Source organism: Chinchilla lanigera, unplaced genomic scaffold (genome assembly GCF_000276665.1).
Source record: "Chinchilla lanigera isolate Chin_1 unplaced genomic scaffold, ChiLan1.0 scaffold00017, whole genome shotgun sequence".
Lineage (NCBI taxonomy): Eukaryota > Metazoa > Chordata > Mammalia > Rodentia > Chinchillidae > Chinchilla > Chinchilla lanigera.
In genome coordinates, this window is record NW_004955418.1 from 16,259,980 (window position 1) to 16,273,053 (window position 13,074).

Genomic DNA, 13,074 nt, shown 5'->3' on the forward strand with positions numbered 1-13,074 from the left:
ATTTAGTGTACAGCCCTCATGCTGTCAGTGAGATGATTATCGCTGCATAGCCAGTGGTTCCTGGCCCCTACACTCTGCCAGGGCAGATTCCCTCAAATACCCAATGGCTGGCCATCCTAAATTGTAAAAATGTAATTCCTTCTTAACTTCGAGTGGACTGAGGAGTTGGGTTGCAATAAGCAGTTTACTTGGGCTGTCTGCTCCAAGTGACAGTCCCCAGATTTTTGACTGGGCTTTGGCTAAGGACTTCAGTGACCTAATCTTAATTAATGGGACTGAGAACAATGTGTGTGGATGAGTTTCTGTTCTGTTCTCCTGTCTAACAAAGATTTAAGACCATTTGCTTCAGACTTTAAGCTTTGTGGCTCACCAAGGATATTAAGTTTCTGAGTCTAAGGCCCAATTACTATCCCGAAGAGCTCACTACTTAGGATTTGTTTCATCTCTGGGACACTAGGCTTTTTTAAACAACCTCTTTTCTGGGGAATTACCTTCTTTGCCCTTGATAGCTCTAACTTGACACCTCCTGCACTAAAGGTCTCTCTATCAACCTGGAATATTGGTTCTCATTAAAGCCTATAGGGAGGGTCCACAAAATCAACTCCTCTTTGGCAGGTCCCTTTCTCAGTCTTCTCTTTTCAAATCTAGCAAAGCTCCAGGAATTGCCACTAGATCCATAATTCTCCAGTCAAATCTCAGAAGAGAGAATTCCTCCTGGAGACATCACTGTTCTGAGAATGCCAATGGCCGGGAGACTTAAAATACTTGTTCAAGAATACATCAGTTAAATAAGGGCCTCACTGTCCCTGTCCTATATTTCAACAGAGAGTTACAGACATCTTTGGTATTCTTTTAATCAGAACTTTTATTAAAATTACTTTTCTGCTCCTCTGTAATTCCAGGAAATACAGGCACACCTGGTGATGCCTATAAGAGACCTCACAGAACTAGTTATAGGGAGCTCAGTTGGCATCTTCTGCTTAAACTACTTCTTTTTTTCCTTTTCTAAAGAGAAAAGAACAAAGCCAAACACAAAAACTATAAAAATGATACAGAATTTCAAAACAAAATGATAGGAAATCAATAATGGTTGTTGTATTATTTATTGTTATCTTTAAAGTAGTTGCTCAGATTGCCAGATATAGGTATGCCAGATTGATCAAACAATTAAACATTAACTGTTCCATTTAATAAACAAATAGAAATTAGTAGTACAATTATTTTAGCTATCTTATATATATATATATATTTTTTTTTTTCCTTTCCTTTCTCTTCTTTCCCTCATCCCAGTTGTTCTTTCCCATTGAAAAGTTTCTTTCTGTTTCACAATATCTATTCTACTTTTCAGGGTTTTTTTTTTTTTTACTTTTTCAGGTTCTTACACTAGGGAGACAATACAGTATTTACACATGCAGGCCTGATTTACTTCACTTATGAGTATGGTCTCTAGTTGCATCCATTTCACACAACTACAAGCACGTTCATCGACAAAGGGGCCAAACATGTTCCCTGGAGGAAAGATAGCCCCTTTAATAAATGGTGCTGGGAAAACTGGCTCTGTACATGTCAAAGACTAAAACTAGACCCAAGTCTATCACCATGCACTAAACTAAAATCAAAATGGATCAAAGATTTACATAGTAAAGCAGAAACACTGACTCTACTGGAAGAGAAACTAAGTAGAAATCTTGAAGACATGGTGTAGGCACAATCTTCATAAGCAAAACCCAAACTTCACAAGAAATACTTCAAAGAATCAACAACTGGGCTCTCATCCTATTTAAAAACTTTTGTACTTCAAAAGAAATCACCAATAGAGTGAGCAGACAACCCACAGAGTGGAAAAATATTTTAGCTAACTGTCCCCCAGACAAAGGACTTATATCTAGAACATATAAAGAATTGAAAAAACTCAGAATCCCCACATTCAAAGACTCAATCGAAAAATGGGCATTGGAGATGAATGCACACTTCTCAGATGAAGAAATACAAATGGCAAATAAATACATGAAAAAATGTGCAGCATCATTGGTCATTCAAGAGAGAGATGCAAATTAAAACAACACTGAGATTCCATCTCACACCAGCAAAAATGGCTATCATTAAAAAATCAACTGATAACAAATGCTGGAGGGGCTGTGGGGAAAAAAGGAGCCCTTCTCCACTGTTGGTGGCAATGTAGACTGGTGCAACCACTTTGGAAATCAGTCCGGAGATTCCTCAAAAAATTAGGACTAGAGGTCCCACTAAACTATTTCTACAGGGTTTCTTTGTCCCTTGTCTACCTTGTAAGACTTAGAACCAGAAGTCTGGGCAATGTCAGGTTCCAGTCTTAGCTTTGGGGAAATGATATGGACTTGGATCCCTGGATCAACTTGGTAAAAATGGTTCATAACCATTATAGTCCTTGTTCTTATAATCCTTTTATTTGGACCATGTATAATACATTGTCTTCTGAGCTTTATTCTCATTTACCACCAATCCCTCTGCAGATGGTCCTGTGTCCTTCTGATCCAACCTGTATATTAGACCCCTTGACTGACCATGTGCACCTCAAAGTTAGCTGGAATGGAAACCCTGACTCCCTCCCCTTGACAGTCCCTCTCAGCAAAATAAGCAGAATGACTTGATGTCTCAATGCCCTCAATGATTTTAGGGTCTCAACTCTTGAGGGAGGAATTTTAGGCAGATAGTTCACCTGAGGGATGGAGGAGCGGTCCACATAACATGTGGTACCAGTTAATTAAAGGAAAAAAGACCTAGGTATATAAGGTCTCAGACCTAATGCAATCACACAGATGACAATGACATCTTAAGTTTATATGTTGTGCACATTCCTTCTGATGTCTGGCTATCTAGCCGTCTAACTCCAGAACAAGGCATACTACATTCCTAACTGCCCTAGCTTACAATCCAATGATGTCAGGAAGGGAAATGTTCTTTGAACACCCTCCTGCCTTGGGCTGGGAAGTAGTTTAAATGAAGAACTTATCTTTTGTAAGTTTCTTATGCAATTAAAGCCTGGGAGGAAACACTGATCATCTAAAAAGAACAGGAAGACATTTTGCAATGTCTAAGTAATTCTAAGTAAACTGCTGTCAAGCATTACAATCATCCCAGTTCCCCAGACCCCAAGAGTAACTCTTGGGTGCATTAAAATATATCCAAACTAACCCTTAGTGCAGATGACTTTATGGCAGTGCCTCCTCTTTCACTTGACTGTGTGATTCTTACTTTATCTACTGTACAATAAATTTTACCTATACCTCTTCATAGCCTCTGAACCTTCACTGAATTCTTTCATCAAGGGTACAAAACACCAAGGACCAAAGAAGTGAGGGTCCAGTTCCTTCCTGAATGAGGACCTTGCTTCTAGATAACAATATGGTACATTTCTTAAGCAAGCATATATTGAGAACTTTGCAGGTTTAGAAGCTTCTTTAGGGTTAGGAAAATTGGTGCAAATCTGGAGGTCACTGGGGCTGGCTGAAACTTGAAAAATTTGTTAAATATCATCTTCCACAGGAACAGCAGGTTGATTAAATCTGAAAAGGAGATGTCAAAATTCTAAGCTGGGAGAGGAAGTGATTTGCAAAGTACAAATTGAATTGCATTTTTCTATTCCCTTCATCAAAAGTACCTCAAGCCAAGCCAGAGAACTGAGCAAGGCAGATCACTGGAATCATCTCCGTGGAAATGCTGACCTCTTGTGTCTGCAAGGCATTAAGTCATGGGGTTCTCTGCTGTGCTGTTTGATCTCATTTTTGCAGCTCTATTTGTGTAAGTGATAGTGAAAGAACCAATACAAACAGATTTCCAGTATAATTCAGCCTGGGAAATTGTGCTGGACACAGAAAATGTATACGGGCTCTGCTTCCATTCACCTCAGCCTACCTGCCACCTACTTTCCAAGTTTTAGTAACCTGTTTCTTTTTCCCCCAGGAAGAAATATAATCATCAGAAGCAAATTAAGGCACATGTCAAAACCAAGCAAATAAATAAGGACACAGAGAGTACGTTTAATTTCTCCTTAGGTCACAGTCTAATTGTTAGGCTGGTTACTCAGCCTGCACCTAATTCTCATTCATTCTAATTGGAATGATGTTTATGACCTGTGAGCCACTGCTTGCTTCCATGGATAATTCGTTTGCTTCTCACACCACCTGACTGATATTCTTGTTTGGCCTTAGAGAAGTAGCAAGATTAACGTTCAGAAAATAATTGTTAGCACAGGATAGAAAAATCATAGTGGAAAAAATTGTCAAATATTGTGCCTGCTAATACATTCAGTGGAGATATTTAAGTATTGACTATAAATAAGGCCAAGCAAGTAGAGAATGATTTTCTGTCCCTTTCCCATGCAAACACCTTCCTGCCTACTGGAAGACACACTAACCACCAGAAATGGTCCGTGTGACTCCTCTTTATTGCCTTAGAGCTTGCCATACTGGCTTCTAATATTGTCCTTCGGCCGGCATCCCAATATACCTAAAATATAGATTTGCCTTAAAGCTACTACCCTGTAAAAGGCAAGGCTATTAGTTCCTCTGCAGCCACAACAGTGAAATGTAAAATGTCATCCAAGTGGGAGGTTCAGTCCAAGTCCTTCTTTCATTAATTCCTTCAACAAATATGCATTGAACCTTGGTTCATCTAGGTGCTAGGATGAATAAACAAGATTCCTGCCTGTGCAGAGCTTGCATTCTAGCCAGAGAGACTGTCAACAAGATTGGAGTAAATTAGTAAATTACATAGTACAACAGGACAGGGTAAGGTAGATCAGTGGGCAGAGCTGCAATTTTAAATATAGCATTTGATTAAATCTAAGGCATCAACATTTGTAAGTCACACCATTATTTTCTGGACCACTAAGGAAAATAGTGTCAATTATCTTGTGCTGCAATGCCTACAATGATAGTCCTGCGGCTTTGAAATGTATTCCACATATTCTCAGTGACTTGGCAATTTCTTCTGCTTTCTACTGCAATGCTTAGCAAATTATAGGTCATCCTTGGTGTGTCTCTGAGTAGCAAAATTAAGCGCAGCCTTGTCTCCTTAGGGGCAGCTTGCTTATGTAAAGCACATGGTTGTTGCTTTTTGAAGGCAAAAACTGTTGTGTGTTAACACCATCATTTTATTTATTTATTTATTTTTTGGTTCCGGGAATTGAACTCAGGACCTTGCACTTGCCAGGCAGGCGCTTGTGCCATGGAGCTATATCCCTGGCCCAACATCATTACTTTAAAACTAAAAAAATTTTAACTCTCCACTATGTGCTGGAATGAATAAACAAAAGTAGAAAGAAGTTAAGTTAAAAACATAGGACAAAACTTTAACTGAAGGCATTTAGCATCATTTTTTAAAAAGTCAGTCAATTTTGCCATGGATAAAGAATGTATGTTGTCCAGGTACAAGTACTGCATAACCCAGTTGAGAAATTGCAATCTATAGCTGAAGTCTTCCATGTATTTGCTCATTTACCCCCAAGAGATTTATAAAATCTTTGTGTGCCTTATTTTTAAGTGAGGGTAAATTATTTTTATCATTATTTAAATAATTATGAGCTATGTGTGGGTATATCATAAATGTTAATATTTTAAAGTAAAATTGTTAGCTCTCTTTTTCAAAAAGTGTGGAACTGAGATTATTTTTCGTTGGGTAAAATATCTGCTTCAACCAAATATCAGTCCCTTGGCACTATTCCCACAGCTCCTTCATAGACAATAACTTCTGGTCTCTTGCTCAGTAGAGTAACATAAATTTCCCCTCCCTTTAACGTTCTGTGTCTTATTTATCTCACTTATGACAATGGTCTCAAGATGTCTTCATTTTTCTATAAATGACACAAATCATCATTTCTTATGGCTGAGTAATATACACATGACATATTTTTCATCTGTTGATAGGCATATAGGCTACTTTCAACATTTTAATATTATGCATTGCGCGGCTATAACCATGGACAAGCATATATGATACTTTAAATGGCAATGAAATTAATTCATGCAGTACAAAAAATACAATTAAGTGTGTAAAGCTATGATAATATGAACAACTATGGCCGGATTCCTATAAGCTAGGGATATTTATTTGCAGAACTACAACGAAAATGTGGGTAACACACAGCTTAGCATTGGCGAGACATGATTGGGTAACTTCCATGAGAGAAACAAATGAGGGAACAAACTATCTGTGCAAGAGAGAGAAAACTCAACTCAGTTCTATTTATGAGACTGCCTGCCTTTGCACCATAGAATTTGAATCAGTCCCAACGTACCTGAAATACAGGCCTGGCTTGAAGTAGGCAAGCAGTAGAAGCCAGGCCACAGCGGCCTCCTAAGGATGGTAGATTTGAAAGCATGGGTCCCAGAACAGCAGCATTAGCCTCACTTGGCACTTGTGTGAAATGCAGGCTCTCAGGCCCCGACCCAGACCTGCTGAGTCAGCTTTGAGGGATGGGCGTTAACAAAGCTGCCTGTGACTTCAATGCGTGCCCTGGCAGGAAGAGGACCTGGGGAGATGAGAAGGCAAATGAATGAAGCTCTTCTGTGTATTTCCCTTTTGTTTTACTATTTGTGGAAAAAGTCATGTTTAAATGTTCAGCAGTGTCTCCTCAGGTGTCCCAAGAGGAGGTGAAGAAGCAGCTCCAGATATCTTACATGCCTTCATTCGGCCGGAGCTCAGTGCACAAGACGCACCCCCTCCAAGAGGAAGACAAATGTGGGGAGCCAATAGCGTTGCTCAGCCTGGCCCCATGGAGAGCTGTGCGTGAGGGCTTGAGTTGATTTTCTAAAGGACTGAGGTTGGGACATAGTGTTAATACCACTAGGTCACATTATGAGAAAGTTCTTAGGTTTTAAAATCTCCCTATACATTTCATTATGTCTGGACAAAGTCCAATTTAGTGTCTTTAACACATCTTTAACATTTACCAGATGGATAGATAGATAGATAGATAGATAGATAGATAGATAGATAGATAAAGAGAGAGAGAAATTGAGAGGCAGAGAAAAAGCCACTTGGCCTCAGTGTTCTACAGGCTCAAACTTAGCTAGAATTGAGTAACAGTTTCTTGCTTTTCCATTATTTCTTTTCATGATTACTATTTACCATGGCAGAAGATTTGAAGTCATTATCTAAAAATTCAGTTTGTATAAAACTGATTTACGAAACGTGATCAAGCTATATGCTAAAAGTTTAAATATAAAAAAAATTACAGTAAGGAAATTGCTATTAATCCTTCTACAATGCTCCCTCTTGCATGGGGTATACTTATCCCATCATTCTTGCCACTTTCTGAAGCAGATCTGGAGGTCCCCTTTTGTGACTGTCTTTATGAGGCATGATCAGAATTCAGTGAATGCTGCTACCAAATCCCATCCAATGGAAAGGCAAGCTCATAAATACATTACAGCGTGTCCACCTCACTCTGTACACTGGGTCCAGTATCATCCAATCTCTGGCTCTGTCCAAGTCAAAACGACCATGAAAGGTAAATGTTTTGAATCAATTCAGGACACTGGGACAGCCACAATAGCACATGTAGAGACACTCACAAAAGAAGACTTGCAGAGCTCCTTCAGAAAGTGGCATGAATGAGAGGATAAGTGTCTTCAAAGAAAGAAGTATTGTGCAGGGATTAATGGCAATAAGTCTTCTATTATAATGACTTTTTAAAATTTAAACATTTACTGTATTTCTCAATCATTCTTTGTAAGTGTAAGAAGCATCATTTCAAAGAAAGACATCCAGAAAATTATAATAGAGGTGGCTTGAGGGTATATATATAAATGGAAACCACTATATTAAGGAAGTCTATGGATTATTACCTAGACACACTCAGGAGACCTAAAATTCAAAAAGAAAATTGTTATTTCTAATTCAATCTCCAAGCTAGTTTTCAGAAAATATACATAGTATCTTGAGCCCTACTCAATCTGTTATAAACATTAATATGTAATTTTTAAAAAGCAAAATGATCAAAACAGAGAGAGAACACTAAGAGTTTTAGGATAACATTTTAAGGATAAAAACTTGAATTAAATTCATGTAAGCCATTCTTTCTACCAACAAGGGGATAAATAAAAGATACCAATTCTATTACTAGTAACAATTGAAATGTAAATAATTCCCACTGATACCGATGATTGTATGCTGAAGCACAAATTATCCTTGAATTCAAGTTATCCTTCTGTATGTAATCTCATAGATATTCAGATTTAAGAAAATATAGTTTTATTAGACGCAGGGTCAAAACTTCTCTATTAAGTTGTTTCTGTTCATTTTTTTTCCTTCATTTCAAATGTACCCCAAGAATGTTCACTGATGTCTTCTGGACTTCTTGAGTAATGATACACTTTGGATATAAATTAGGACTACTCAGTTAGTTTCCACTATTACTTATTCAGTAGTGATCACCATAAGGTTAACATATGGATTTATAGATGCAATGTAAGTTAATCCCTAATTAGAAAATGGTCATGGCAGAGCACATACTTCATCACACTAGAGCAAGACTTTTCTGTTCACTGGCTCTGCTTACTGGTGTGGAAAATGTGAATGTTTCTTGCACACCAAGAAAATGATGAGGAAAAGGACAATGCCATCTTCCTTTGGAGGTTACGCAGCTAAGGTAAACAACTACAGCCACCTAAAGTGACTTTGGTCGGATTTCTCCCTGTTGGCCATTTCGCCTATGGGGACCCAACAGTCATTTGCAGGAATAAACACACCACGAATATTACTGGTTTTCTGACTCTATTAGGATCCTTCGAGCTGATTCAGTCCTTACTAACAACCTGAAGTTCCAGAAATTCATAGCAGGATCACTGAGTTAGTAACTCATTTAAAATTAAAAATTGAAATAAAAATTGAACAGACTGGTGGGACTTAGAACAAAGATGATAAACATGTGAACCTCCCGGGGATTGAGGAGGGCAGAAGGGCTTCATTGTTTCCCGTATCAAGCTCCTACACAAGGACCTGAACTGAAATGAAACTGTTTGCCAGAGGCTTCTGGAGATAAAGGTAGACTTCTGCAGAAAATGTTCCAGATGCTTGGATGACAACAGCGCAAATTAGATAATACTATGTCCTTGTTTAATTGTTGCTATTATGTGCTGCAAAATATAACCTTGAGAAAAACAGCAAAGATATAGCTTGGCTGTATTTCCTTCTTTATCTTCACTCTGCTGAAAATGTCGTGACGAGTCCTCTTTTCCTGCTTCATAACCCATAGTCACAAAGTCGTTCTGTGATGCTGTCCAGACCACAGGGCTGTGTGTGCAAACAGGATTTGGAGGCTGAAGGATCCCACCCAACAGAGCTGGGAGCCCTTAGTTCTTTTCTACCTGTAGTTGTCAGTCTGTCCCCATCAGGAACCCGTAGGATCCCATGCCTAGAAGATGGCCACTTCCACTTTCCCAGGTTTATTGTGTTCTGCACAGCTTTGGACACAAAGGGTCACATACGAGGCTGCACCTGCAGGCTGGACACAGACAATCCCTACCCTGGGCAGGATTCCACCCTCCTCAAAAGATGGGGACTGAGATGCATCTATCTGCGCTGAACAAGTCTATAGGTGTTATTTACCAATGTATTCCCAGCCGCAAACTCTGTGCTAAGTGTCCTTGTCACTTAAACACTGGGGCTTTGCCCAGGTACGGCTGTTTCTCTGCTTTAACAAACCTGAGTCTTTCTATACTTCTGGGTTTTCCCCAGCTCATTGGGTGATTTTGGCTTAATCACTTAACTCCTCCACACTTTTGTTTTCCATCTATCCTATGCTATGTTATAACCAGAGAAAGTAATACCGTGAAGGCTCCCCTTCCAGGAAACTTAAAATTCTTCCTGAAGACTAGCTGGTACCCTTCACAAAACCCAGTGGAGAAGGTGCTGCTATTCATACTAGTTGTACATTTGGATTTCAGAGGCAGATATCAAGACACATTAAATACTTTTCTTGGGATCATGTGCTGCATTTTCTCGACAGCCATTATCAAAAGCTCCTGACTATCCCCTTTGGCATGTCTGTTCAAATCAAGTCGGATGGCTAAAGTCCTCAGTGTTAGCATCCAGCGGTAACCAAAACTTTAATATCACCAAGAAAGCTGGAGACCTGGCCTCTCACTATCCCAGCAGGTATTAAGAAAGAAGGTTTGTTGCTTTTTTCCTGAAGTAGTTTATGTTTCCAAGTCAGCCCAAGTGCTCTTTTGTAACTAAAATCTAGCAGCACCCATGGGCAGGTGCCTGGCAGGGCTCTCAGAGCAGCCTCTGCTTCTACCACGTGCAAAACCAAACGCGCAAAGAGCCAGAATGGCACAGAGATCAAGACAGGAACATGAGACATGGCCTTGCCAAGGAGCAAAGCCCTCAGCAGGAACTCCAGGAGCCAAGTCTCTCTGGCACAAACAGCCAGGCAAAAGGTCTCCCAGGAACAGAGTGTTCTGCTGCACTGCCACCAACCTGCTGGACAGCTCAGCCCAGTTCACAAGGCACCTCTTCCTGGGCTTACCTGGAGCAAGTGCACAGATGACCTCAGGAAGAGGAAGTGCACAGATGACCTCAGGAAGAGGAAGTGCACAGATGACCTTGGGGAAAAGACGTGCACAGACTGGATGTGCATTTCCACATACTGAAAATTGAATCTCTCTGAACTAAAACTCACAGCATTGATCTGTGAGGAAGCAGTGATAAAATCCCCATTTTCTTCTCCAGACTCAGAGTCCAATATGTTTTATCTAATACATCTGTTAAGCTTTGTGAGTTACTTATATACTTATATACTTTTGAGACCATCCCAGTAAAATTTATAAGTTTTATGAATATTTACTATTAATTTAGTAAGGTAGTATTACAAAGGAGGAAGAAGATAATAAATGAAGCAAAACACGAAGGAAGCAGAAATAAAATATCGTGTGGAAACAAGCACAGGGTCTTGTCTTTACCCTACAAGATTTGAAACTGAAATTCAAAATGCTCAAATGGATTTGAAATATGACAGCAGGATTTTTAAAAGTTTTTTTTCCTTTTTTCTTTTAGTGTTTCAGCCTGACATTTTAAAATGATACTAAAACTTTCTTAATGATTCTAGCTTAACAATTCTGGGGGGATAAATTTCAGAAATAAAAATATGGACATCATCAGCAAAGTTCATTCATACTCTTCATTTTATTTCTCAACTTATTCCATAGCTATACTTCTAGCAAGGAATTCTAAGCAAATGAGGCTGAGACAAAAGAGAGAGAATTTTTAAAGTTTCCTCTGCTTTGGAAGCACAAAAAAGAAAATTTCAAGTAACACTCTTTCATGTATTCTCAAAATAGGAGAGCTCTCTTAGGCATAGCCCTCTGAGGGTACCCAGAGGGCTCTGCAGAACCACAAATAGTACAATAATAGAGGAATAGAATGATTAACTTGTTGTCAGAAATCAATTGCTAAGATAGCTAGATTTGTAACTGAGAAAAAGGCCCAGCCTACCCATTGCTGTTTTCCAAATACAGCAGGCCAGGTCTTTCCTGTAAGGAAGCCAGTGCCAAAGGGAACACTGACGTCACACTCCTCAGAAGAGAGCACCATAAGCACCGTGCACAGATGTGGCTACCTGCACTACAGAAGCCCCACCTGCATCCCCACGGGGATGTGAACACCTGACTTTGGGGCATCTTCCTCCCAGGGTGACCAGGAGCATAAATGCTGTCCTACATTCCATCCCCCTTTGGCATGCTAGAAAATTCTCAGGAGTTAATTGATACAGAAAGACAATAAAGTATCTAACATACTTTTTACATAATATCAGTCACTATTATACAGCTATATAAAGCCAGAGACTATGGCTGGTTCTCATTAGTAAATGAAATATTTATTTATTTCTTCATTGATTAAAAATAGGAAAAGGGAAATCAGAGTAAATGGGTTTTCACTACAGCTTAATGGCAAATTTAACTCCCTGTCTCCCTGTGTGTGTGTGTGTGTGTGTGTGTGTGTGTGTGTGATTCATTTCTGCTCCAGTATTGGAACAGACTCTCGGAAACCCCAGAGTTTCATTTTTGTTTTAGCTCAGTCTCATTTTCAGGTTTCTGTGGTATCAGGTTTAAAATTGTCCATTTAAATTGTAACACCAAAAGGGTCACAAGTGAGTTTTTTATACACCTTCCATTTAACACTGTAGTGATGTACATAAACTCATATCTGCAAAACAGCTCTCAGCCCTGCCTGTTGCATACGCTTGTTGTACAGTGTTTACTGAATTAATGGAGTTTGTCTCACTTTTACTCCCCAGATGTACTTTGTGATGCACAGTTTTCAAGTGGGTCTTCCACACCTTGATTCGCAGAAAGAAGCTCTACGTCCTCACACATTCAAACAGGAAGGCCAGGACTAACACCAGTCTTTGAACCCCCAATCAAGCGCTCTTTGAGCTGTATCATTTGCTTTATTCCCCCAAAATATGCATCATAAATAAAAACTGTGAATCATATCTAGACATCCTTCAAAGTACAGTTAGGATAACTAGTGATTGTAAAATTCTCCTAGCAAAACTTGGAGAATGCAGAAGGTTAACACTGTGGATTGGATTGTTCCTTCCAATGGAAGCCACTAGAGGGCAGTGCATGCTTCGGAACAGGCACCTGCTCCTGAGTTTAGCTGAAGTTCTCCCTGGAGTGGAAATGTACAAAGTTTGACGTTCTTATCAACAGCTTTGAATCAAACAGCACACACAAAACGGTGCGGGCAGGTATCCTTTATGGCTGTGTCCAGATGAAAGTGCCTGAAATGAGTATTTACCTGTGGGCCTTTTCCCCTTTTCCCTCTCTCCCCAAGCACGAAGGCTTTAACATTTAGTAACGGAAACTCATTTTACAATACCAGACTAGCCTGGTGAAGTAAAATATATTTATTAGTAAAAGCAGGACCACAGAACAGCGAGAGACAGAACGCTAGCAGCACATTACTTCTGGATGAGTGTTGCTGGGGTCAAATGGAGGGCAGGGCGTGGCAGGATCCTGGGCTTCAGGAGTGGGCAAGGGAAGCCGCAGAGGGTCATGCATTTCAGCAAAGGTCAAACGTCCTCGA